Source organism: Bos javanicus, chromosome 8 (genome assembly GCF_032452875.1).
Source record: "Bos javanicus breed banteng chromosome 8, ARS-OSU_banteng_1.0, whole genome shotgun sequence".
NCBI lineage: Eukaryota > Metazoa > Chordata > Mammalia > Artiodactyla > Bovidae > Bos > Bos javanicus.
The window spans coordinates 55,655,288-55,677,825 of record NC_083875.1 but is presented as its reverse complement, the minus strand read 5'-3'; the positions used below and the strand labels follow the sequence as shown (position 1 = coordinate 55,677,825).

The following is a 22,538-nucleotide window of genomic DNA, read 5'->3' as shown; positions in this document are numbered from 1 at the left end:
TAGGATCTGTATCTAAGTTAACTGACAGATCTATATATTCTATTATCAACTTCATGAGGAAAATCTGTTTCAGTTTGGAGAATGAAAAAATAGCTATTGCTTTACATCTTAGTGTTTACTTCTCTCTGGATTAAAATAATAGAATATATACATATATAAATAAATATTTTCTGTATACATAATTTATATGTGTGTGTATGTGTATGTGTGTGTATTATACTTATATACACACATGAGAGGGCATGCCAACCCACTCCAGTATTCTTGCCTGGAGAATTCCATGGACAGAGGAGCCTAGTGGGCTACAGTCCATTGGGTTGCAAAGAGTCAGACATGACTGAGCTGACTAACACTTTCACTATTTCCAAAATACAATATATTACAAATCTGGCCATTTGTACTCCTATAGAGTGGAAGGCAAGAGCTATAATTATTATGCAAAATTATCTGCACAATTACAATATTAGCATAAATGTAGCTTTATCCTGGCTTTACAGTTTTCAAACTGTAAATCAAATATGAGAGCCTGATGAAAAGTTGAGGCTAGCAAGCAGATGATAAACCATTTTGCCAGGGGGCAGAGATTCATTTTTATTTTTTAGCTTCTCTGTTATCCCCAAGCACCTTTTTTGAATACCGATACAGAAAATAGCATGATCTATATGCTGAACGACGGAAGTGTTGACATGTCCACACCCCTTGGCTTGCACCCCTGTTGTCATCACCCATCTGATGTTACTGTGACATCTGACAGTGCATTGTGACACAGTGACCTGGTGCCTCAAGCAGCCTAGAAGGACAAGTTGACGAAGGCACATGGTGCATTAGGAAGCAGTGAAGCAGTTCATTACTGTTACAGAGAGAAAGTCTGTGCTAGAGATAAGAATTCTTATCTAAGGCATGATATACCTTTGTGCTCTGCTACTGGTCTACTGTGAAATCTGTAACAGACATTTTTAATTCATTGGTGAGTCAGTTTTCCTGTCTGTGAAATGGAAATGACTATATATATATACATATATATATATATATATATATATATATATATATATATATTTTTTTTTTTTTTAATAGTAGGGCAGTGACTGCATTTCAGCCCATTCTTGGTAAATACAAATTTTGGAAGTGTACACCTTGAGGGACTAAATTGAATGATGATCACACATGATGGACTTCAGGACTGTCATAGTTTGAGAAAAACTAATTATTGCTCTAAAGTGCTCTCATCTATGCCCTACTTTAAAGGTTTCTCATGATAATCCAGCCATGAAATCTTTCTTTGGTCTGCTTAATATTAAACCTTGCCCCTTATATCTTAACAATAGCAAGCTGCATCTCACGCTATGTGGCATTGCACATCACACTCAGCTCAAAATTCCATCTAATAGACCTTCTGTGATAAAATGTAGCCTCTTCATCTGTTGTGAAATGAATATCTGTTGGTTCTAACAAGCAGGGTTGGTCCTGGAGATCACACCACAGTCTCAAAAGGAAGAGTCTCCCTCTGAAGCCATGACTTTTCTCAAGTACTTGTGGGTCCAGCTCATGACCTATTTTGCAGATTCAGACCTTCCATATGGAAAATGAGATCTTGGATCTTCTGGGCTTGAAGTTCAAGTCACCTCAGGTCATCTGACAGCAGGAATATTTTGGAACCCACAGTGCCTTAAGAGGCAAATGCTATCATGAAGATCAAACTCAGTGACTAATGGTGGCCATCTATTCTTCAGCCAAGGGCAGAGCTGAGGCTTGGACCTTCCATACCTCAGCATTTTCAGAGGCAGGGTAATGAGCTGTGGGAGTCACCGCAGCAGGAATTCTGTAATCAAGCCACAAGGGGGCAGGGAAACATGCTCACTAACCACCTTAACAAGGGGAACTTGGTGGGAGCTGTATTTTGATAGCTTTGTTTGTTTTCTTAGCTATCCAAAGAGCATGCTAATAAGTATAGTCACAGAAGAAGGGGAAGATGGGATTAAATACCAGGGAAAGTCATTAAAATGAAAGAATGGGATAAGCCTCACAACTATTTCCAAAGCTTAGCTATTTCCTGTCCAAAGCCAAGTTCCTTTCATTTTGTAAAAGATGAGTAAAATGAAGGCAAAAGCATGCTTATTCCCTGGGCGCCCTGTATTAGCCAACTCCTGCTAACAGCAGAGTTTGATGACATGAATTACAAGAGGCCCCATAACCCTTTTCTCTTTAACATACAAACTTCATCTAGTTATTTTTAAAGGGGCTCTGTGCCTGTTTCTTAGTGCCTAAAACTCATTACTTTCAACCAAAACAGCCAAAAGAAGAACAGCAGGAAAAAAAATACAGTTAGGTCCTTACAGAAAAACATCACAGAGCTGTTATCACTCATGAAAGCCGTATCAGGGTGAAGCTTGACTCTTGACATTATGTTATCAAACTAACTAGGATATGTCACAAATACCTTACATTGGTCATGGCAGAAATTTTGTTATTTATGAAACACCCAAGAGTGCCACTAATAATGTTTATATACTCCAGGATAGAACCATGCTCATTGATTTTTCTTTTTCTTTTTTATATATATTTAATTTCCTTTTTAATTATAGAATAATTTAAAATACGGAAAACACCAAAAATAATGACCTCTCATGAACTCGTCACCCTAAATTAGCAGATGAATATTAACATTTGCTATCTCTGTTGCTCCAGGGTGCTATTTCTTTTCTTTTCTTAAAGAAAAAATATATTACAGCTACATCTAAAGCTCCCTATCTGCCTCCTTTTCTCCTCTTTGTCCTCTCCCCAAAGGAAACCACTTTTTAACTAGGTGATATTGTTCCTATTCAAGGCAATGCTTGTACCTTTGCATAGTCAAAGCATGGAGACACCCTAACTATCCCTGGACACCAGAATGGAAAAACAGACTGGTCTATTCATGTAATGTAATGCTATTTAGTAGTTAAATAATGGATGAGTCTTAAAAACCATAAGTAGGGGGGAAAAGTTGAAAAAAGGTCTAAAACTGTACTTTTTATGTAAATTTTAGAAGCATGTATCAATAATACAATCATTTATGAATACCTCTATATATTGAAATAATACAATGTGAATGCATTAATTTTTCAGTGTAATGTTTAATATTATTTGATGTGATTTCTATACTGCTATAGACTGAATGCTCATGAGCTCCCCAGTGTTGAAGCCTGACACCCTAATATGCTGTTTTGGGGGCCTTTGATAGTGCTCTGCCCTCATAAGTGGAATTTAGTGTCATTATGAAAGAAATCCCTCACCTCTCTGACGTATGAGGTTACAGCAAGAAGATAGCAGTCTATGAATCAGAAAGTGGGCTCTCATCATGCATGGAATGTAGCTTGACCTTGGACTTCACATGCTCTAGAACTGTGAGAAATACATTTCTGTTGTTTATAAGCCACTCAGTCTGTGATATTTTGTTATAGTAGTCAAAACAGATATGTCTTCTGATAGGCATTGTGGAGGATAAAATGTGTAATTTAAGATTCCTAGCTTGCAATGCGGGAGACCTGGGTTTGATCCCTGAGTCAAAAAGTTCCCCTGGAGATGGAAATGGCAACCCACTCCAGTATTCTTGCCTGGGAAATCCTATGGACAGAGGAGCCTGGCGGGTTACAGTCCATGGGGTCACAAGAGTCGGATGAGACTTAGTGACTAAACCACCATCACAATCCTCTAATATTGGTAATAAGATTAAATAGAAAGAAACAATAATAGGAAAGACAAGAAATTAGCTATCACATCAATAGGGTAGCATCTCACAGTGATTTGAAACAAGTCTCAGCAAGTAATGTAGTATTTAATAAATGTTACTGATTATTAGCACATTTAATAGATAAGAAAACTGAGGCTTGACTTAACTAAGTAATATACCCTAAATCAGTGTGAGCAAAGGGGCAGAGTCAGGATTGAAACCTGTATTTATCTGACTCCAGACCTATTTTTTAAATTATACATTATTGTACTAATTGGACCTATTTGTTAGCTCTTATGAGAAAAGACCTATTTTTTTTAAAGCTTAATTATATCCTCCAGGACTAAAGACAACATTACAGGGACAGAAAATATATCAGAGATTGCCAGGAATTGGGGTGGAGGGTGATTATAAAAGGGGTTCCAGAGAGATTGGGGCTAACCAAAATGTTCTACATATTGCTTGTGGTTTCATTGGTCAAAACTAATAGAACTATATAAAAAGAATGGATTTTATTCCAGGTAACTTACACATCAATAAACCTGACATTAAGCAAACAAAGAAAAACTAACCAACAAAATCGTCAAAGTCTCATGGATAAACACCTTGCTCTGGGTGCAGAGGTACTTTTCTCTTTCTAACTCTTGACCATTTTTTCCTGCTAAAAACGTTTGTGGAGAATTTCAGGGAAGAGTCCTAGGTCAGTGCCCACAAGTCAAATAAAATCTAGTCTGTTTCTACTGTAGCTTCTGTTTGACAAACCAAGAAAGGAGGGCTAGCATTAAGAAAGGACTTTCCTTTTGTTGAAAGGGGAGGGGAAAGCCCATCTGAGAAGCACTGCAATGTTATCCAGGGAGCCCTTCCTGCTGAACAGACCTCAAATGTTCAGACAGGCTTGCAGAAGAGAGAGACAGCCTCAGAAGAGAGAGGCTCTCCCTGACTCAGGAGCCATGGCACACCTGAGCTGTCCTCTTCTGGGCCCTCGTCAGCCTGGTTCCTGCAAATCACACACCGAAAAGCATATGCATCTTGCAGGAGGAAAACTTCAGTTTGAATATCCCACAGAACAGGCTGGCAGCTTAGATTCTCCCATGATTGCTGTGACAGAGGCAGAAAGACAATGCGGGGAGCAATTTAATCAAGGCAGTCAGATCTCTCACCATTCATAGTGTATCTCAGGACTTTTTGGTCTTCCTCCTTGAAGGCTGGATTTCTTTGTAATGCTGGGTTGAAGAGTCTTAGCCATTCTTTGAATCAGTTGTAGAAGCCAGCAGGATAAGATATTAACAAGGTTAAAAGGTATTACGTGTCTCCCTGTACCAGAACTGTGGTTTCCTTGGGGGCTCAGATGGTAAAGCGTCTGACTGCAATGCAGTAGACTGGGGTTTGATCCCTGGGTCAGGAAGATTCCCCTGGAGAAGGAAATGGCAACCTACTCCAGTACTCTTGCCTGGAAAATCCCCTGGACGGAGGAGCCTGGTAGGCTACACTTCATGGGATCCCAAAGAATTGGACACGACTGAGCAACTTCACTTTCTGTACCAGAACACTTGCACGACTATGGGGGCCTTCACTAATTTCTTGCACTTTCTTGAGGGAATTAGTTAAAATTACCAGTGTGAAAAGTATCTGATTTAGATTAATCCCACTTCTCCAAGCAAGACAGACTCATTACTCTGATTGGCTGATTTAGTCCTGCTGCCTTTTTTGCTTGAAGAGGGAGGAAAAAGTTTCCGGTTCATAGCTCTTGATGGATAAGTGGAATGGGTTATTTTCATCCTTCCATGACACCCATGAAAAGCATAGAACCAGCTGGAGAGCCAAGTCAATGCAACGAATGGCAAACCCACATTTCATAATCTTCAGCAAGACCAAAAATACTAAAAAGGAATATGCAAACACCATGTCCTCTGTACATTAACTCTTTCAGGACTCTGGGTCGTGACTGGTAATAATTTAGGCCCAATTAAAACCAGCTGGGGGAAAAAAGCATCGTTAAAGATTTCAAAAGGCTTTATTTTTTTACAAAGGGGAAAAAGCCTACAGCCACAAAACTTCTTTTAATTCATTCTAAATAAGACTCTGCTGCTGCTGCTGCTAAGTCGCTTCAGTTGTGTCCGACCCCATAGACGGCAGCCCACCAGGCTTACCTATCCCTGGGATTCTCCAGTCCAGAACACTGGAGTGGGTTGTCATTTCCTTCTCCAATGCAGGAAAGTGAAAAGTGAAAGTGAAGTCGCTGAGTCTTGTCCGACTCTTAATGACCCCATGGACTGCGGCCCACCAGGCTCCTCCGTCCATGGGATTTTCCAGGCAAGAGTACTGGAGTGGGGTGCTATTGCCTTCTCCGAGACTCTGCTAGGCTTTATGAATTTTCTCTAAACTGGAAGCCGGAAGGATGCCTTTTTCAGAGCAAGCAAATTACCAGAGATAAGACCTAAAATGGTAGTTCTCAAAGTCGATGGTGCAATCCAGTCTCCTGCCAACTGGTTAACATGTAGATTCTGACTTAATAGATTGAGATTCGGCATATCTAACAAACTCCTAGGTGATGCTGTTGAGCTACAGAAACTACAAGAGATCTAATTAAAACAGTATTTGCAAACTGAAGGGCCTGAGCCATGCAAATTATTCAAGTTATTCACTGTAACACAGACATTTACTATTAACTTGCATTCTCATTTTTGTCAAAATCTGGTATTAAATTTCTTTTTCTTTTGCTTATCTGATCATTTATGGACCGCTACAGGCTGCCTGACACAGCAGGAAGAACCTAAATTAATACTGGCCAGTTACTGGCTCCTGACTTACTTTGAGATACATTTTTTATTTCCTTGTCATGCAGATAAACTCACAATAAATTCACCTTTCTAAATGCATATGAACATTTGTGAAATCATCACTCCTTTTCTATCCCAAATCAGAATTGCTTGTCTCCAAATCTGCCAAATCTTTGAAATTTTTGCCTTTGAAGAAACCTGTTTTTTAAGAAAGTGCTATAAAAACAGTGTGGTCATCCTGCCTGAATCCTTAGAACTCTGTTATATGTGGCGTAAACACGATGACTCAGATTTTATAAAGACATTGACATAGATGATTTGGAAAAATAAACAAACAAAAATCCATTAATTAACCAGTTCTACCAATCTTTTGCTTATTTGGAAAGCGACAGGCTGTGAGAATAGACAACTCTGAAAATATTTCTTTTAATTGTATAAAATCATTAACAGGTACTATTTCCAGACATAATTACATATTTCAAAACCAAGGAGAAGAGGTGGGTGTTTCTGAAATCTTGAGCAACAACTGGACCCATTTTTAGTGGTTTAGACACACATAATTAGCAGCTTAATTTCCTCTGTGGCTAAGTTAGCCTTAAGATTTCATTTAATAACAAGCACAATTTTACAGCCAGAAGCAAGGTTCTAGCACCAGCTTCAGCTCAGCATTGCCCTCTGCTGGTCCTCAAGCAATTCATGCTGCCCTGCTCTGTGCAAAGGCATCAAATTGCAAATAGCAGTTGGGCTGCACAAAAATTAATTGTGAGAGAAATGGAGAAATGTAATTCACTTAAAATTGTTTAATGAGACTTTTATTTTTAGCTGAACAACAACAAAAAAGCATGAAAAATTATATTATTAACCGCCTTTTCTCCAGTCTCCCAGACAATACTCATTATCATGGTAGCCTTGAAGCAGGTTTCCCTTTCACACCACTTAGCACAATTATGTCAACTACCTCCACGCAAAGGATGACGAAAACAACTGTTGCTCAAAAGAGCAGTTTTTACCCATCAGGGGAGCCTGGTGGGCTGCCGTCTATGGGGTCGCACAGAGTCGGACACGACTGAAGAGACAGCAGCAGCAGCAAACAAGGGCCATTTTCTGCCTGGTAAGCCCAATTTTGACCTTATATCCCAATCTCTTTATGCAATCATTTTGTAAAAGGGGGAGGGGAGTGGTGCGGATAAGGTTGCTTCTCTGCCCGTAGGGCCAGTCACGTTGTGTTAACACTGAGCATGACTGACCACCAAGAGTTGGAGATGTGTTTGAAGACTTCTGCTAATGAGCTGACAAAAGTCAAAGCTGCTCTGTTCAGAGTCTATGCTCCTCGCCTTCACTTTTCATCAAAACTGAAAGATTTGACAATTATATCAGTCTTTCCAACCAAAATTCCAAAAGGGCTATATGCCATGTGTGGAAATGCTATTGCTATGTTATGTAAAGTTATTTTATTCTGTCTGAAATAGGAATCAGAAGCTTTTGCTAGGATTTGGAGACAACAAATGAATATTCCTATCAGAAATGCAGGTAGATGAGAAGTACAAGAAGCCCTAGTGTCCCAAAGCATTGATGCTATATGATGCTGTATCCTTTTTTTTTTTTTTTTTACATGGGCCATTTTATAAAAGTCTTTATTGAATTTGTTACAATACTGTTTCTGTTTCATGTTTTTTGGCCAGAAGGCACATGGGATCTTAGCATCTTAGCTCTCCAACGAGGGGCTGAACCTGCACCCCTGCACTGGAAGGGGAAGTCCCAGCCACTGGCCCGCCAGGGAAATCCCAAGGCCGTATCCTTTTATGTGCCCCACCCGCTACCTCAGATAGAATTTGCTGGGCTGAGGTTCTGTGGATAAAGAATCCTTGTCAGTACAACCTATTATTTACCAGAATTCATAAAAATCTGGACTTAGTTTAAGACTGGAGCTTATATGTCAGCTCTGGTACTTTAGTAGGAGCTATATGGTTTGACCTCAAATGTCTTCCATTTCCTAAGTCTTGATTTGCTTATATATATATAAGTGATGTGATAATATGACTCATGTAACATGGCTGTTAAATTAGATAAATTGTGAAAATGTGAGTCAAGCACTCTAAATATTCATGAATTTGGAACTGAAGCTACAAGATTGTTGGGAGAGAGATGGTGTGTTAGAGCTGCACGGAAGAGACTGGTATATCTGAGAACAGCTAAAATCTGGGCTTTCTGATGTCCCGGTCAGGATTTGAATCCTAGCCCTACCACTCTCAGTTACTTTGGGAAAGTTACCTTATCTCCCTTAAATCTCAGTGGCCTCATCTGTAACAGATGGATCATGGTAATTCCATCTCATGGTGTTGCTGTGAACTGTACAAGGACAGTCACCATTAGGGGGGCTATATTTATCGTAAGTGTTCCTACAAGTAGTAGATGTTTGTATGAAACTTGGCTGATTTGGGGACCTTTCTTCAAATTCCAGAGATAACATTTTGGTTGGCTTTATGACCTTGCATATTGCAGAGTTAAATGTTGTAACCACATTGCTCTGTTTTAACTTGTAGTAAAGTTAATTATATTTTATCTAAGGAGTTAAAAATTACAAACAGAATAAAGAGTTGTGTAGGGAAAAAGTCTGATCTGTAGATCAAGAAAGTCAGCCAGTGTCTGTCCGTAGAGCTGTTAGAAAGAATCTTTACAGGTGGTTCACAGATTTCCTTGGATGCACAATGACCTTGACTACTATCACTTCATATTTTCCTCCTCTTTTAAAAGGCAATGGCCCAACTAATTTACAGCTCTGATTCTAGGACACCTGAGAAGGAAGAACATTGCAGCATCTTCTGTCTGGCATCTGGTACCAATGCTACTTAATAAACCATTAAGAAACCTCCTGAGTGGAGAAGGGGCTGCCTGCTTTCCCACAATGTCTCCTTCTCATGAGCATATTCCCAGAAGAAAAACAAACAAAACAAAAAAAAAAAAAAAAAAGGAGAGAGAAGGAGATAGATGCATAGACTGGTGAAGTTTTAGAAGGCCAATAAATGATGTTTTTCTTCCCTGCCTATTTTTGGAACCAATTAAGAAACATAGGAGATAGACAGCTGGAGATGAAAATGTTAGCTTTGTGAATGGTAACAGCTGGATCAGAGTAAGTGGCATTGGGTCAGTGTCCACGTAGGCTTCCTGGCATTTCAGGTCTGAATTAGACAAATATGCTCACTAGCCAAGGGCAGAGCTGGGCCACTGTGGAACCCTGAATGCATGGGTGAGAGCAGGTGGGGACATATGAGCTCTGCACAGAGGCACGTACAGCAAGAGAGAAGGGGAAAGGTTGGAGTAAACATTTCCCTGCAGCTTCCACACCTCTCACCACTCAGATGGGCCCCCTCCTTCTGCTGGGAGCACTGAATAAAGGATGATAAAGACACCCCAGCTTTACCCCTAGGTCAGGAATGAACACTTTTCATGCCAGGCTTCCTTCCAGTGGTCCAGTGAAGGAACTTGGATCCTCTCCCTAAGATTATTGTTTAAATATATAAAATAAAATGCATAGACTTGCTAGGGAAATCAATTATATTAAAATGCAGTTATCAAAATATTTTTTAAAATTGGAGATATAATGATATGTGTTTCCTTATTAACATGTTAATGATAAGATCCAGCACGGGCCTAATAATTACTGTATTTCAAAGTAGCAATGAGTGTCAGTGACAGTTTGAGATGTCTGCAACCACTGACATGAGGCATGAAAATACCTCTGATTTCTTTTGGAGATGGAAATAAATGCTAAATACCACTCTGGTTTGTCTCTAATGGAGTGCTAAGTCTCCTCAGTCATGCCCAACTCTGCAACTCTATTGGCTGCAGCCCTCCAGGCTCCTCTGTCTATGGGATTTTCCAGGTAAGAAGACTGGAATGTGTTGCCATGCCCTTCTCCAGGAGATCTTCCTAACCCAGAGACTGATCTCTTGTCCCTTATATCTGTCTCCTGCATTGGCAAGAAGTGCCATGTGGGAAGCCCCCATAATGGGAGGAAATACCAATTTTGGTTAGAAATTAGTGAAAATAAACACAAAACCCTTCATTCTTTTTTCTCATCTAAGTTCATGAACACTCAGTTAATAACATTGAAGAATCACTTGAGATTAGTGTTTCTCAAACTTGGGAGTAGATCAGATTTACCTAGAGGGCTTGTGAAAACAGAAATTGCTAGATCCGTGCCCTAAGCTTCTGAATCAGTAGATCTGGGTTGGTACCTGAACATTTACATTTCTTCTGAGTCCCAGATGATGGGTGATGCAGCTGATTCAGAAACCTCACTCTGAGAACATTGCTCTAAATGAAGGTCTTCCATGTAGAAAACCCTTAGAATGAGAAATGTTTCCCCCTGAAACTATCAAACCCTAGCATCTCAGGGACTCCTATATGGTTTTCAGAGACAGTAGATAAAATACAAATGGATATCAGTACCATTACTGCTACACACTTTCTACTTTAAGAGCCAGCTCAAATCTCACCTCTTGCCCAGAGCATCTCTAATAATCGCAGGTCAAAGGGACCCTACCCTTCTCGAAAACCCTCTAAACCTGTAACTTTTGTTCTGTACCAAGGCCTTGGGAATATATAGTATTGCCTGGCCCGTCTTCCTTTAGTTTATCCCACTAGTTTATTCCTCTTTCCTTAACTAGATTTAATGCTGTCTGGAGAATTAGTCCCTATATTAACACTAACACTCTCCATGTTTCCCTGTGCACAGACAGTTTGGGATGTACTTGTTGATTACACTGTCTTGTGAACCTGCAGTTGGGTTCAACAAGTCAACCACACTGTGGGTTAATTTTCACTGATACAAAAAGTATAGCTAAATCTTGTTGAGATATTTAGGTTGTTAGTGACTAAAAAATAATCCATACTGACAAACTTAAAATGGAACTTAATGGTCAAGTATATATATGCCTTCTGGTACAACTTGATACTAAGATTTTTGGTGCCATTAGGCCTGTTTCCCCAAGGTTTACCTTAATGTATTTTGCCTTTCTTTGTGCATTTGATGGGCTGGAATCCCAATACAGAGAGAGAAATGGCCATACTAGTATTCTAAAACTCACATCTCAACTCCATGCCATTCAAAGAAAGAATGACACCTCTTCTGGTAGCTCTCCCTAAAGTATGTGGAAACTTCTCTTCCATAAACCCCTAGCACATGCCTCTTCACACCTCTTCACACCTTCATGCCTCTTCACCTCTTCACACCTCTTCACACCTTCATGCCTCTTCACACCTCATTTTTCCACAGTGGGTCACATCCTCACAAGTAAAAATATCAGCCATCATCAAAGGGATCATTTTGCAGTTAAACTACTTTGCCTTGAAGGGGAAGGATGCAATGCTCAAATCAAGTCACCCTGCTGTTACCAGTGAGAAGGGGGGGGGGGGGGCGGAGATAAATGGAATTTGGAAAATAAAAAATAGCTAATATCCTCTATAATCACTTTCTGGTTTTTATTTTTATCTTATATTTTAAGCTAGAAAACAATTCATAAACTAAAAGAGCTAGAAGGTCCCAAAGGAAAGTACTTGGATTGAATTCATCACTTCAGACAGATATGATCCTAAACTATAAAAAAACATGTAACCCCAAAAATGGAGACTTGACTACTGAAAGCTAGAAGATGTAGGACTGAGTGTACCTTTACCTATAGGTAGCTATAAGACTCTGCACACAGGAATGTATCACTCAGTACCAGTATGTCTTTAAAGTGAGGAAGTGACAATGGGGGATGTCCAAGACTGGGACCTGACTGTGGCTCAGATCACGAGCTCCTTATTGCCAAATTCAGACTTAAATCGAAGAAAGTAGGGAAAACCACTAGACCATTCAGGTATGACCTAAATCAAATCCCTTATAATTATACAGTGGAAGTGAGAAATAGATTTGACGGACTAGATCTGATAGAGTGCCTGATGAACTATGGAATGAGGTTCGTGACATTGTACAGGAGACAGGGATCAAGACCATCCCCATGGAAAAGAAATGCAAAAAAGCAAAATGGCTGTCTGAGGAGGCCTTACAAATAGCTGAGAAAAGAAGAGAAGCAAAAAGCAAAGGAGAAAAGGAAATATATAAGCACCTGAATGCAGAGTTCCAAAGAATAGCAAGAAGAGGTAAGAAAGCCTTCCTCAGCGATCAATGCCAAGAAATAGAGGAAAACAACAGAATGGGAAAGACTAGAGATCTCTTCAAGAAAATTAGAGATACCAAGGGGACATTTCATGCAAAGATGAGCTCAATAAAGGACAGAAATGGTATGGACCTAACAGAAGCAGAAGATATTAAGAAGAGGTGGCAGGAATACACAGAAGAACTGCACAAAAAAGATCTTCATGACCCAGATAATCACGATGATGTGATCACTCACCTAGAGCCAGACATCCTGGAATGTGAAGTCAAGTGGGCCTTAGAAAGCATCACTACGAACAAAGCTGGTGGAGGTGATGGAATTCCAGTTGAGCTATTCCAAATCCTGAAAGACGATGCTATGAAAGTGCTGCACTCAATATGCCAGCAAATTTGGAAAACTCAGCAGTGGCCACAAGACTGGAAAAAGTCAGTTGTTTTCATTCCAATCCCAAAGAAAGGCAATGCCAAAGAATGCTCAAACTACCGCACAATTGCACTCATCTCACATGCTAGTAAAGTAATACTCAAAATTCTCCAAGCCAGGCTTCAGCAATATGTGAACCATGAACTTCCACATGTTCAAGCTGGTTTTAGAAAAGGCCGAGGAACCAGAGATCAAATTGCCAACATCCACTGGATCATCAAAAAAGCAAGAGAGTTCCAGAAAAACATCTATTTCTGCTTTATTGACTGTGCCAAAGCCTTTGACTGTGGGATCACAATAAACTGTGGAAAATTCTGAAAGAGATGGGAATACCAGACCACCTGACCTGCCTCTTGAGAAACCTACATGCAGGTCAAGAAGCAACAGTTACAACTGGACATGGAACAACAGACTGGTTCCAAATAGGAAAAAGAGTATGTCAAGGCTGTATATTGTCACCCTGTTTATTTAAGTTCTATGCAGAGAACATCATGAGAAACGCTGGACTGGAAGAAGCACAAGCTGGAATCAAGATTGCTGGGAGAAATATCAATAACCACAGATATGCAGATGATACCACCCTTATGGCAGAAAGTGAAGAGGAACTAAAAAGCCTCTTGATGAATGTGAAAGAGGAGAGTGAAAAAGTTGACTTAAAGCTCAGCACTCAGAAAACAAAGATCATGGCATCTGGTCCCATCACTTCATGGGAAATAGATGGGGAAAGAGTGGAAACAGTGTCAGACTTTATTTTTCTGGGCTCCAAAATCACTGCAGATGGTGACTGCAGCCATGAAATTAAAAGACGCTTACTCCTTGGAAGAAAAGTTATGACCAACCTAGATAGCATATTCAAAAGCAGAGACATTATTTTGCCAACAAAAGTCCGTCTAGTCAAGGCTATAGTTTTTCCTGTGGTCATGTATGGATGCAAGAGTTGGACTGTGAAGAAAGCTGAGCGCCGAAGAATTGATGCCTTTGAACTGTGGTGTTGGAGAAGACTCTTGAGAGTCCCTTGGACTGCAAGGAGATCCAACCAGTCCATTCTAAAGAAGATCAGCCCTGGGATTTCTTTGGAAGGAATGATGCTAAAGCTGAAACTCCAGTACTTTGGGCACCTCATGCGAAGAGTTGATTCATTGGAAAAGACTGATGCTGGGAGGGATTGGGGGCAGGAGGAGAAGGGGATGACAGAGGATGAGATGGCTGGATGGCATCACTGACTCGATGGACGTGAGTCTGAGTGAACTCAGGGAGTTGGTGATAGACAGGGAGGCCTGTTGTGCTGCGATTCATGGGGTCGCGAAGAGTCAGACATGACTGAGCGACTGAACTGAACTGAACTGAACTGAAGTTTTAGTTTATGTTAAGGCAACTATAAATCTAATGTGTGTGTGTGTGATGTGTGGTGTGGTGTGTGTATTTGAGTGTCTGTGTGTGTGGCAGGGGTGGGCGGGTACCCTCTTGGTTTTCCCTACTGCTGGAATTTACACTACTTTCTCTTATTCTATCTTCTATGATGAGCCATTGGTGCTTAGCCAAGACATATGCTTCAGAAGTTTGTCTTTGATGTTCTCAGTTTCCTGAATCACATCTTATCTTAACATTTGGAGATGTGCCCTTTCACTCTTAATTGGTCTGCTCTGACCTTTTTTATTATACTCTTTTTCCCCTTTAGGTTCTGCAGTGATTCTGAAAACTATCCCCATTGAAGAATAAAGAATTAGCCACCAATGGAAATGCCAGCTTTCTCAAGGTATAAGAAAATAATTCTAAAACTGGCTTCTTAATGTGATAAAATGGAGAGAAGTCAGGTTCTGAAGATGAAAAACCCACCTTTGAACACTGGCTCCACTATTGACTGTGTGACTCTGGGTGAGTGACACAGCCTTTCTGAGCCTCAGTTTCTTCATTGCATGTGAAAGGATGGTGACTTCACGCAGGCTTCTGTAAGTAGTATATGTGATAGGCCATGCATGGTGTTTGACTCATAGAAATGGACCAGTCCATTGTAGTTCCCTTCTCTGAACAGGATAATGGTAAAAATTCAGGTACCACTCAGCAGTTAGAGCTGGCACTTTCTGGAATGGTTGGTATGTTAGCTCCCTTGGAATCCTTCCAAGCAAATTATGTAACATATGTATCAGTTCAGTTCAGTTCAGTCGCTCAGTCATGTCTGACTCTTTGCGACCCCATGAATCACAGCACACCAGGCCTCCCTGTCTATCACCAACTCCTGGCGTTCACCCAGACTCACGTCCATCGAGTCAGTGATGCCATCCAGCCATCTCATCCTCTGTCGTCCCCTTCTCCTCCTGCCCCCAATCCCTCCCAGCATCAGAGTCTTTTCCAATGAGTCAACTCTTCACATGAGGTGCCCAAAGTACTGGAGTTTCAGCTTTAGCATCATTCCTTCCAAAGAAATCCCAGGGCTGATCTCCTTCAGAATGGACTGACTGGATCTCCTTGCAGTCCAAGGGACTCTCAAGAGTGTTCTCCAACACCACAGTTCAAAAGCATCAATTCTTTGGCTCTCAGCTTTCTTCACAGTCCAACTCTCACATCCATACATGACCACTGGAAAAACCATAGCCTTGACTAGACGGACCTTTGTTGGCAAAGTAATGTCTGCTTTTGAATATACTATCTAGGTTAGTCATAACTTTTCTTCCAAGGAGTAAGCGTCTTTTAATTTCATGGCTGCAATCACCATCTGCAGTGATTTTGGAGCCCAAATGAATAAAGTCTGACACTGTTTCTACTGTTTCTCCATCTATTTCCCATGAAGCGATGGGACCAGATGCCATGATCTTCGTTTTCTGAATGTTGAGCTTTAAGCCAACTTTTTCACTCTCCTCTTTCACTTTCATCAAGAGGCTCTTTAGTTCCTCTTCACTTTCTGCCATAAGGGTGGTGTCATCTTCATACCTGTAAACATTGAGCTAATTCTACAACCACTACCTAACTTTTATTGTGTCTAGACTCCTACCCTTTTCTTTTTGTACACATGAAGAACAAGAAAAATTTCTTCCTTAAAAAACTATTCTTTTTTCTATTTGCAAGTACTATCAAGTAACTCAAACTGATCTAGCTCAAGTATTTTAAGCCCATCTTAAACTGTCATGAAGCCTGACAATGATGGGAGGTGGCATTTTGATTTTAGTTCAGGAATTCAGCCAACTTTCACATTCATGAGAATAATAACCTCTGCTATTGGCTTATTCACATGGTCTCATCTGTCTTTTTCCATCTAGTACCTTCACTGCTCATTGTTGAACTCTGCCCTTTTCTGGTGTTTTTAAGAAGGACATTTCCCTTACTCATCATCATCAATTTAAAACTGTAATATTAGCAACTCCTCCAAAGGAAGAAACAAAAGTTTTTCATCTCCTCAATGGCCACTAGGAAAGATATTAGATTGACCACAGCAGAATCCCTCTTATTCCTTTCCTTTCAGTTTGGTCCACTTTTGAGTACAGGCTTGGGGTCCACCTATGTCTCCTTGACCTGTTAATAAGAATGTCATATAAAATGAAATCAGAATCAAAGCTCTAGCTGCAGTTCAGGTTGATTACAACTACTGCTTTCCCCTTATCACCCTGGCATGTCACTCCACCACAGAAGGAAATGAGGTTGGTCTGGACGATCTGATTTTCACAAAGCTGTTGTGGTTGCAACTCAGGATCCTGTTTTCTCATAGAAGATTGCAAATTGATAGTTTGATTATTTCTTCAAGTACCTTTCCATGTCTCAAATAAGATACAGAACTTGGAGTCACAAAGGATAATCCTTTTTATCTTTATTAAATTTTGGTGGCTCTTTTTTACTTGCTGGCCTTCAGAGTTTTTTCTCTGTACTCTACAAATTATTATAAAAAGGCGGAAAAATCTTTGATACTCAGGCTGTATATTGTCACCCTGCTTATTTAACTTATATGCAGAGTACATCATGAGAAATGCTGGGTTGGAGGAAGCACAAGCTGGAATCAAGATTGCCGGAAAAAATATCAATAACCTCAGATATGCAGATGACACCACCATTATGGCAGAAGTGAAGAAGAACTAAAGAGCCTCTTGAAAGTGAAAGAGGAGAGTGAAAAAGTTGGCTTAAAGTTCAACATTCAGAAAACTAAGATCATGGCATCTGGTCCCATCGCTTCATGGGAAATAGATGGGGAAACAGCGGAAACAGTGGCTGACTTTATTTTTTTGGGCTCCAAAATCACTGCAGATGGTGACTGCAGCCATGAAATTAAAAGACGCTTACTCCTTGGAAGGAAAGTTATGACCAACCTAAACAGCATATTAAAAAGCAGAGACAATACTTTGTCCACAAAGTCTGCCTAGTCAAAGCTATGGTTTTTCCAGAAGTCATGTATGGATGTGAGAGTTGGACTATAAAGAAAGCTGAGCACCAAAGAATTGATGCTTTTGAACTGTGGTGTTGGAGAAGACTGTTGAGAGTCCCTCGGATTGCAAGGAGATCCAACCAGTCTGTTCTAAAGGAAATCAGTCCTGGGTGTTCATTGGAAGGACTGATGCTAAGCTGAAACTGATACTTTGGCCACCTGATGCAAAGAGCTGCTCACTGGAAAAGACCCTGATGCTGGGAAAGATTGAGGGCAAGAGTAGAAGGGGACGACAGAGAATGAGATGGTTGATGGCATCACCGACACAATGGACATGGGTTTGGGTGAATTCCAGGAGTTGGTGATGGATGGGAGGCCTGGCGTGCCATGGTTCATGGGGTTGCAATGAGTCAGACACAACTGAGTGACTGAACTGGAACTGGAACTCTCTGTCTAGAATGCACATATATTAAAGAGTTACAAGCTGTCAGTTCTACCTTTTCAGTGTTTTCAAGGTGTTCTCCTTCTTGTCTTTTTCTAATTTTAATGCCTTAGTTTAGGCCTTAACCGTCCATCTTTCACCTCTATGTTGTATAGTTGATGATCTTTTTCCCACAAAATTTCCCTCAATCCAGTCTATTTTTCACACTTCAGACAAAAAACTAAACTAAATTAAAAAAATAAAATCCCCAAACCAAAAATCAAAACCCAACAAGAACATCAAGAAGTAAATCTAGTTACACCATGACCATGCTGAAAGGCTTCCATTACCCCTCAAAGGGCTTGTCGTGTAAGGTGCAAACTTCTTGATATAGCAGAGGTACCCTTCAATATCTAATATTCTCATTCTATGACCTGATCTTTGATCATCCTTCATCAGCACTTCAAGCTACACACTTGAGTCAGGCCAATTTTTTCCTGTTCACAAAGATATGACAGTACTATAGATATTTACTAAGTTTCTTAAAAATATGGGGGGAGGGGTTGTTATGTTTACTTCTGCTCCTTCAAACCTTTCCAATATCTGGGGAATAACAGATATCATAATAGCTGATCAGAGGATGAGTAACCCAAGCTAGATAACTAATGTTACCATGCTCAACTCAATGGATATATTCATTCAGTTGTGTAAGGCATATTCAACTAGAATGTTCTCTGTTATAGACTGGTTTTCTATCTCCCATAACTCTGTGTGATTATTTGATTCTTTTTAACTTGGTAGGACTGAGAGCTGGTAGAGAAGAATGGAGAATATAGTTACCTGGGATGAGCAGGAAGGTATAAAATATAGTTCACTGGCTGCACAGTTTTCAATCTGGGTCCATGGGAGTCACCATTTTGGTCTATGGAAAGTGACATTTAATGAAGAAAAATCTATGTAAGTGAGTTAGAATAGGATTTAAAGGGTTTCATTAAGTCTTTAAATTTTTTTTATTTAAAATGTGCTACTTTCAGATGTACAGCAAAATGAATTAGTTGTGTGTGTGTGTGTGTGTGTATGTGTATATATATATATATATATATATATCTCCACTCTTTTTTAGATTCTTTTCCCATAGAGAAATGCAAATCAAAACTACAGTGAGGTATCACTTCACATGGGTCAGAATGGCCATCATCAAAAAAATCTACACACAATAAAGCCTTCATTCTTTCTGTCCCCCAGTTTAGAAGAAGCCGGACAGATCTCTTCTAGTCCAAGAGCCTGAGTGAGTCTAGTTTTGCCACTGTCTGGCTAAGCTCATTCTAGGGACAGTTTGGTATTCCTTGCTCAGGATACAGAGACATCATGACACAAGTTGACTCTGAGAATTCTCACCACTGGACAACTCTGGCTTCTACAAACACAGAAATTAGTAGAGCAGGTGCATGTCAAAGTTGGTATTAAAGCAGGTCAGCTCCTTTATCTAATGAGTGAGTGACCTTATTTTATATGATCTTATTTATCCTTCCAGATTCTAACGTGGTTCTGCTTTGGATAGGATAGAGGCAAAGGTTGCTGTGAAGACGATAAAAATCCCCTTTGGGTTGGAAGAAGAGAGCTCTAGAGAATGCTATGGGCCTAGAACCAGGCCGGCTCTTCAGTGAACCTCATCATCTTTCATCTCACAGAGGCCTAGTGAGGAGAGATCTTTTCTTTTTCATTTATGCATAAACAGATAACTTGGCAGCAAGGGTGTTGGGAAGAAACTCACAGTAGGGCTGTGAACCCAAAAGGCTGGTTTGGGGCTTCTTTGTCTAGAATTTTGCATCTTGTTCTGTTCTCCTTAGAGGCAGCACATAATTGCTTTTTATTCTCTGTGTGACCCACTGGGTGCACTTGAGACTTTTGTTCCTCTACCCTCAGCCCTTCCTGACTACCAAATTAACCCTCTTTGGACTTCCCTCATGGGTCTCAGTCCGACCCTTTAGTCACCGCAGTTTGTACTTTTCTGGATCCTCTCCAAATATCTCTCAAAGATGGCTCGTAAAACAAGGGCTTCCCCCAAGAGTCACAGGCAGCCTGACAGCTCAGCAAGAGAAAGAAGAGTACAGAGCAGAGCAAACAAAGGCCCACAGGCTGCCTGAGGCTCCGGCCTCCTATGGACATCTGACCTCTCATGGCACTCCCTTGGTGTGGCTTGGCTGTTAGGCCGACTGGGACTCTGTCCAGAGCTCTCTCCAGGTAAAGAAGCAAGCCCTGCTTCAGGCTGGGGAGGTGCCATTAAGTCATTTTCTTAGTGCCTTTCAGATCAGCTTTGAACTATAAATAAACCAAGTGTCCAGGAGTAGCCACAGTGCCTGCTGTAAGGTTATTTGCATCCTTTCTCTCTCTGAATCCCCCTTATGCCAACTATGCCTTTTAGAAACCCCACAAGGTTGGCAGGTCCACCACTCCTCCTGCCAATGTCAGTGCATTAGCACTTAGCTTAAGTGAACACATATGCCAGGCAGGCTCTTGGCTTCCCCCTCCCCTCTATCCTAATGGAAATACTTCAGATAAAGAATGACACTGTTAATATATTGCATATACTTATTCTATTGATCTTATTTTAGGCTACTAGCCCTTGAAGATGGTAACTACATTACCTAAGATGCTGCAGAGTGACCAGCACAGGCATATAATGATAATGGAACACAGATAATGATGACAAAAGAATAATAACCGCAGTAGTGGTAGTGACAGTAATAACAACAACTTCATATTTACTGAGTGCCTCCCACTGTTGATCAGGCATCAGGACTGTGTATTTTGTGTTACACACTGTATGTGCTGTTTCTAATCTTCACAATAATGCCAAGAGTTTTCATCTTTAACTGGAAAAAGAGAGGCTTAGGGCAGTGAAATTCTTCATCCAAAGGCCTATGCTGGGCAAGGAGGACAGTTTGTCTGACTCCAATATCACGTGGCCTCTGCTCTTCACAAGTTACCTCTATGTCTAACTTCATGTGACAAGGAAGTCCAGCAGGATTTAATTTTTAAATTCATTAAAAAATGTTAAATGTCTCAGTTCTCTTCACTTTCATTGGAAAGCCACAGAGACAATACATTTCAAAACATGAGATGGCATGCTGTAAGCTAAGGCAACCTTTCAGAAGTCTAAAATGGGTTTTTTCCCACAATCATGGCAGCTAGAAATAGAACTTTTAATATTCTCTCAGCTCCATTGTCAAAAGTATTTACTCTCCATTACCTCTTTTCTTGTAAATTATAGAGGTGTCACTGATAACATAAAGAAGGGAGCATTCCGAAGTTTATATGAGTTTAAAATTCCATTTTGTGCTCTTTCACAATTCTTTGTTCACTGTGGAAAGAACTGAATTACTTTCTTAGTTTGTTTCTTTAATTTCATGGATCTAATGGGTGGGCGTGTGTGTGTGTTAAAACCAAAAGAGAAGAAAGAACTTGGAAACATTTAGACAATCTGTGTGAACTTGAAAAAAATAATCATCTACATTTTGACAAAAGGCAGGATAAACCTGAATATGACAAGAGCAGACTATGAATCTAGTTATGTATTCAAGATTTCCTAACCAGTCCACTGTCCATGGGGCCATTTTCCATTTTGTCACTTTGGTTCACCAGTAGAAGGTTAGACTTTCTAATGTCCACGCCTTGATAAGATGCCCAGTTTCCAGTGACGGCAGGGAACCTAACCAGTATATCTACAGAGAAAATATTGGTAGGAAGAGGAGATTCTCTAAATGTTGCCTTATAAAAATAAGACTATCATTTGCAGAGATGTGGAGGTACCTAGAACCTGTCATACAGAGTGAAATAAGTCAGAAAGAGAAAAACACTGTATATTATATACATATATATATACATATATATGTAGAATCTAGATAAAGGGTACAGATGAACCCATTTGCAAAGCAGAAATAGAGACACATACGTAGAGAACAAATGTATGGACACTGACAGGGGAAGAGGAGATTGCAATAAACTGGGAGATTGGGATTGACATGTGTACACTACTATGAGTAAAACAGATAACTAATGAGAATCTGTTGTGTAGCAGAGGAGGGACAAGAGGTACAGTCATTTTTTGGGACATATATTAAGTTAATCTTAAAAATGCATTCCCATATACATTAGGTACAGACAAATACTGTTTGATTCCATGTATGCAAGGTATCTATTATAGAATAATCAAATTCATAGAAGCAGAAAGTACACTGGTAGATACCACGGGCTGGGCAGTGTCAGGGCAGGGGTGGTGAAGTGGGGAAGGAGAATGGGAAGTTAGTGTTTAATGAGGACTAAGTTTCAGTTTAGGAAGGTGAAAAATTCAGGAGATGGATAATGGTGAGAGGTGTACAATAATGTGAATGTACTTAGTGCCACTGAACTATACTGTTAAGTATGGTTAACATAGTATGTTTTATATTATGTGACTTTTACTACAATAAAAAAAAATAACATTGAAAAAAGACTATTGACCATATTACTCATTTGATTTTGTATTTGGAAAGATCAGTGTTTAATATCCAACTCCAGTTCAGAAAGGGAGGAACTAAGAGTTAAACATTTTCATGAATTGCTTACACATGAATCCTTCTAAGCTCTTGACATATATTTCTTTCTACTGAATCTTGACAACAACCCTATGAATAGTTACATCATCATCCCTATT

General features: G+C 40.0%; 1 long non-coding RNA gene across 2 annotated transcripts; it reads left to right on the top strand.

Moving 5' to 3' along the window:
- Positions 1–751: 751 nt before the first annotated feature.
- LOC133252731 (uncharacterized) lies at positions 752–10,049 on the top strand. Of its 2 annotated transcripts, XR_009738067.1 has the most exons (5): positions 754–967; positions 3,218–3,380; positions 4,228–4,329; positions 7,490–8,278; positions 9,241–10,049. It is a non-coding gene; the product is annotated as an uncharacterized LOC133252731 (long non-coding RNA). The 2 variants fall into 2 exon arrangements; XR_009738066.1 differs by having other exon boundaries at positions 752–967; positions 4,228–8,278.
- The last annotated feature ends 12,489 nt before the right edge of the window (positions 10,050–22,538 follow it).